The 6058-nt window shown below is 48.6% G+C and overlaps 1 long non-coding RNA gene across 1 annotated transcript in view; it reads left to right on the top strand.

Moving 5' to 3' along the window:
* The first annotated feature begins 682 nt into the window (after nt 1-682).
* LOC138657666 (uncharacterized) overlaps nt 683-6058 on the top strand; it is a 103873-nt gene continuing 98497 nt past the window's right edge. Inside the window, exon 1 of the long non-coding RNA XR_011317121.1 lies at nt 683-792. This is a non-coding gene — a long non-coding RNA (uncharacterized lncRNA). The remainder of the gene's footprint in view (nt 793-6058) is intronic.

The following is a 6058-nucleotide window of genomic DNA, read 5'->3' as shown; positions in this document are numbered from 1 at the left end:
AATGCTATAGTTTACAGCTGGGTTGTGCAAACTTTTTTCTGTTCTAAGAGCCACATTTTCATATTGACCTACTCTCAAGGGATGCAAAATAAAAAACTGTTGTAAGTATCGAAAGTATATATTCTTACTGTCTAATAGGTGTAGGTTTTACTACTAGAAAGGTCCACATATTGGTTGAGCATGTGAAGGGTTAAACTAAGATCAAAACTAAAGGCTCTATTTTGGGCTTGTGACTCCATCTTGTTGTTTACGAGATAAATTCTGTTACTTAACTAGGCTATAGTTTATGGCTGCTGTGGGGCCAGATTGTTCCAGTGTGAACAAGATAGGAGACCCGGGGGTGTATTGCTGTGTAAGACTCTGACGCATATGCTGTTATATTTTTTTCTATGCCACGTAGACACGGTCATATATGTAGTTTCCGGTTTTCCTGCATTTTTATATGTTAAGTGCTGCAAGGGTGTTTTTATACTATTGGTTGAAGTATAACTTGCTAAATACTACAAAAGAAGTGACATAATAAACGGGGTTAGAGATCTACTTTGATCCTCCCAAACAGAGACACCTCTCCATCTGGTCATTCTCAGTTGCTGGCAACGCCCTGTGGATTAATTTTGAAATCACTTGGTCAACCCTGAAGGGTCACTCCAGATCCTTCCCCAACAGCTTGGCACCCAAATGTGGGGCCCCCAAATAGGGATGCCTCTGCCCCCTGGAGGACAAGACAAAGGAAACTCGGACTGGACACAGGCACTGGAAAATTGGGACTGATCATCCCCCACGACAACCACGGTAAGTTGACAATTATACTGTTCAGACTGACCGTTTGGTGTGGTTTTCCTGTGTTTGTTGCTGCAAAGAGAATCTGAGGTTGTCCACGATGGTGGGGTGATTCTTGGGTGGAATCATATAGAGGTGTAGTTCCGTTGGGGGCCCAGTGTTTGAACCGTACCTAATAAGGGACGGACACACCGGATTGACCAGTGATTGTAACTTTCTTTTTAGTCAAAATATCCTGAAATCCTGATCATTGTTAGAATCAGGCGTGGTGAAGTGATCGAAGATTGGGTAGGATACATAACTCAGTAATATATAGATAGACATATATATATATATATAACCAGAGGTGTCCGGAGGGATAGTCTAAGACACCCTTCTCCTTTCACTAAGTACCGCGTTGGAATTTTGGGTTGTCCCAGCGGGGATAGACCCGGAGGAACAGACTGTACAGCCGCTCCAGTACTGTGCACAACTGAAGTAAGGATATTTAGTTCTAAAAGAGAATCATGTTTCTGTGGAAGAAAAAGAAGAGTTTGAATTTGTGTGATGGATCTGATACTGTTAGCCTTATGGTTCAAAGGCGGGGAAAGAAATCTGTCAGGAATGCAGGGAAAATATTCTCAATCATGGGTTTTCCTAAGGGCGGGAGGCTGCAACCTACATTACGGGACGAAGGAATCAGAAAGAATAAGGGGAGGTTGATTGATGATGGTTTGCTTAAAGACGCTGAAGAATTCCGTAGTTTAGCACATGAATTGTTTGATGAAGGTTATGTAGAAGTAGAAGAGCAAGTGAATTCTGATTGTTTCTGTTATTGTTACGTTGAAAAAGGAAAGTTGTCTACTACTATGACAAAGACTGGATGTTTTGTGGTGCAAGAAGGAACTGAGAAAGTGACTGAGATCAATGTGTCGGGGAAGCAAGTAACTAAAAATGATGATCTGGAACAAGGGATCTCCCTGCTAGATAATTAGGTCCCTCCCCAGGAAATCAAGCCTCTCCTCCTGACTGTAAGCCCTGTGCCCCTCAACCCCAGGGCACCAATATATCCTGGGTTGCCAAAATCCAGTGCGCCCCCACCCTATGATCCTGCTGGGTGGATTTGTGACGTATGCGGAGTTACTAATCCTCAGTGGAGAGAGGTCTGTTGCAATTTTGGAGCAAGGAGACCCGGAGTCGTAGCCCCCACCTTTCCCTTGCTAAACGCTGACGGCACTTATTATCAGCCACCGCCAGCACCAGTCCCAGCCTCTGTTCCTAAGAATGCAGTGAGTGAAGGACCTTCGATGACATCACGATCACGTGAGCGGTCAGGTGAGCGGTCACCTGACCACGACGTCATCGAAGGTCCTTCACTCACTGCATTCTTAGGAACAGAGGCAGACGCTTGCAGCGGTGACTGTTATGATCAGGTGGCCTTGGAGCAGCATGAAAACTTTCACTGGAGTAGGTGGTAACTATACTGACCGCAAATCCTGATCTTAACACCACAACTAGAAGTAGCCGTGGGGTGTACCTAACAAACCCTAGATACCTCATCACAGCCGGAGGACTAAATACCCCTATAGATGGAAATAGGAATACTATCTTGCCTCAGAGCAGAACCCCAAAGGATAGGCAGCCCCCCACAAATATTGACTGTGAGTAGTAGAGGAAAAGACACACGCAGGCAGAAAACAGGATTTAGCAAATGAGGCCTGTAAGACTCATGCTGGTGTGGTAGTTGGAGGCAGGTATATCTCGCCCAGGTGTTTGTCCTATGTGAATTAGGCCACTCAGTATCTTCAGGGTGCTAATGGGTTAATGATTGCAGGAATAAAAGATGACCAGCTGGGGGTTTCCAGTGTCTGCCTGGGGCACACAGATTGCCTGTCTGTGTGAGACAAACGTGAGTGAGAGCTCTGCTCAAGAATTGTGTGATGTTAGCTGGGTGGGAGAAGCCCCCCCAGTTGTTAAGTGAGCAACGTGTTTGTTTAGTTAGTGCCGGACAGGCTAGGATTTATTTTTATGTTTGGTTTTTCTGTGTTGCTTTCACTTTAATAAATCTGACCTGAGGTCAGCCTACTTGGAAACCTGCTGTACGCCTCAGAAATTCAATGCACAAACCACGTGACCTTTGACCCCAGCAAAGGCGATCTCGGAGTGTTTTGTCACATTGTGGTGGAGAACGCGGGCATACCGTGGCACAGGCGACAGCATGGAAGACGTGGTGAAAGCCTTAGTACAGTCCACTGCCGTACAGCAGCAGGCCACTGCCGCACAGCATGAAGCTAATCGCTTGATGACCGCACAGCTGAAGGAGTTAGTGGACATGACGGTTGCAGACCGCCAACTTCTCCAACAGGTGGCGCAGTGCCTGGTGAGCATGCCTGACGCTGACCCGGAAGCAGAGTCCAGAAGGATCCATGTGAGTCGATACTGGCAAAAGCTGACTGCAGAAGATGACGTCGAGGCATACCTGACAACGTTTGAGCGGACGGCATTGAGAGAGAAGTGGCCGAAGGCACGATGGGCCGATTTGATTGCCCCGTTTCTCTCCGGCGAGGCCCAAAAAGCTTACCATGATTTGGACCCGGAGGTCGCTCAGGACTTTGAGAAACTGAAAGCTGAGATCCTGGCCCGGCTGGGTGTGACGACGGCTGTTCGGGCACAGAGGGTACATCAGTGGACATACCAGCAAGATAAACCGGCGCGGTCTCAGATGTTCGACCTGATCTACTTAACAAAGAAATGGCTGCAACCCGAGGTACTGACAATACCCGAAATAATCCAGCAGGTTGTCCTGGACAAGTACCTGAGAGTACTACCCCCAGCGCTGAAAAGGTGGGTAAGCCAAGGAAATCCCACGACAGCGGATCAACTTGTGGAGTTGGTCGAGCGTTATTCCGTGGCAGAAGGACTTCCCGACGACACCGCCAACCCCCGGTCTGTGCCTCCTCCTCGTGGAACCGGTAAGACTGTTCCAGGGACCACGGGTGAAGGAAAATCGCTTAAAACTGTGGGGGAGGAGTCCGGGACTGCTCGCACTCCGAGACCAAGAGTATTGGACGGTGGTCTCAGTAGGGGACCTGTTAGGTGTTTCCGCTGCCATGAGAAGGGTCATGTTTCTGCGAACTGTCCTGTTACCGCTGAACCCATGCAGTGCAATGTTATAGACTCTAGAAAACGCATGTCTTTGGTTACACAGCTAGTGAGTGTGAATGCGGGTCAAAATGATACAGCGAAACACCTGTGTGAATTATCTGTTGATGGGAAAAATGTTGTGGCATTACTAGACTCTGGAAGTGTGGTGACTCTGGTGAAAGCTAGTCTGGTGGCACTTCCGTCTGGTCCGTCTGACAAGTTTTCTGTGACGTGTGTGCATGGTGACACCCGCTCGTACTTAACAGCGGTCATATGGATTTCTACTCCCTATGGGTCAGTGCAGCACAAAGTGGGACTCGTTCCCGCATTGTTACAGGATGTAATCCTGGGCAGGGATTTTCCCTATTTCTGGCAGTTGTGGGAGAATCAGTTGCTCCTTCACGGTAGCTGTACCCGTGAATCTTCTCCCATGCCATCTGGAGGTCCCGAGTCCCTAGAGAAGACCCCACAGGAAGATGTTGCTGGGGAGGTTAGTGAATCTAACTTTCAGTACCCCTTCTCGGTCATGGCAGGGGAAACAGAGGGAACTGAGGAACCTCAGCGAGAGGCGGAGGCAGACAGCCATCCGGCACCCTGCCTGCCAGATTTGGGAGTCCAGGTGGATGACTTCCACAGCGAGCAAATGAAAGACCCTACCCTGACTCCGGCTAGGAAAAATGTAAAAATGATAGATGGGGTACCCGTAGAACCTGACACTAGGCTAGCGTACCCGTATATGGTTCTTGAAAATGATTTGCTCTACCAGGTAGAAAAAAAAGGGGAAGATACAGTGCAACGGTTAGTGGTACCCAAACCTTATCGGCGGAAGGTACTGGATTTGGCCCACGGACATATAATGGGGGGACATCTGGGGGTACAGAAAACCACAGAAAGGATATTGCATTGTTTTGTGTGGCCTGGAATACATTATGATGTGCGTAACTATTGTGAGTCCTGTCCAGAGTGCCAAATCGCGGCCCCTAAATCTCAGTTCCGTAGCCCTTTGGTACCCCTTCCTATCATTGGGGTCCCTTTTGAGAGAATTGGGATGGATTTGGTTGGGCCACTTCCCCGATCCGCACGTGGGCACCAACATATCCTCGTCATCGTGGACTATGCCACTCGTTACCCGGAAGCCGTCCCTTTGCGTAACACAGCTACCAAGACAATCGCCAAGGAATTGGTACAAGTGTTTAGTCGGGTGGGAATTCCAAAACAGATACTCACCGACCAGGGGACTCCCTTTATGTCGAGGGTAATGAAGGAGCTCTGCAGGCTCTTACAAATAGACCCGTTGCGTACGTCTGTCTATCACCCTCAAACAGATGGCCTGGTTGAGCGCTTCAACAAAACCTTAAAACAGATGCTCCGGAAGGCGATAGACAAAGGTGGGAAGAACTGGGATTACTTGTTACCCTATTTGCTGTTTGCCATTAGGGAAGTTCCCCAGTTTCCACAGGGTTTTCGCCTTTCGAACTGTTGTACGCCCGTCGTCCCCGGGGACTGCTGGACGTCGCAAAAGAAACCTGGGAAGGTCAAGTCACTCCCTTTAAAACGGTGATCGACCATGTAACACAAATGCAGGATCGTATTGCCGCTGTCATGCCCATTGTTAGGGACCATATGTTTCAGGCCCAGGGAGCTCAGAGGCAAAGTTATGATAGAGGCGCTAAGGTCCGTACATTTGCACCCGGCGATAGGGTGTTGGTCCTAATCCCTACGGTGGATAGTAAATTCCTGGCGAAATGGCAGGGCCCATTTGAGGTCCGAGAAAGAGTTGGTGAAGTGAACTATAAAGTGTACCAGCCGGGTAAGAGAAAACCGGAACAGATTTATCATGTGAATCTGATAAAATCCTGGAAAGACCACTCTGCCCTAACGGCGGATCTGCCCCGTCCGGTTTGTTCACCTACTGTACCGGAGGTGCAGGTTGCCGAGACTCTCTCAGAACGACAGAGATCTGAGGTTAAGCAATTTGTGTTACAGAACCGACAGTTTTTCTCCGAAAAACCTGGCCGGACTAAGTTGGTGAAACATGAGATTGTCACAGAGCCTGGCGTCACTGTTCATGTGAAGCCCTACCGGATTCCGGAAGCCCGCCATGAAGCCGTCTCCCGGGAAGTGATGGCAATGTTGGACTTAGGAGTCATTGAAG

Source organism: Ranitomeya imitator, chromosome 1, assembly GCF_032444005.1.
Source record: "Ranitomeya imitator isolate aRanImi1 chromosome 1, aRanImi1.pri, whole genome shotgun sequence".
Taxonomy (NCBI): domain Eukaryota; kingdom Metazoa; phylum Chordata; class Amphibia; order Anura; family Dendrobatidae; genus Ranitomeya; species Ranitomeya imitator.
The sequence above is the reverse complement of the archived record's forward strand: the minus strand, read 5'-3'. Positions and strand labels throughout refer to the sequence as shown.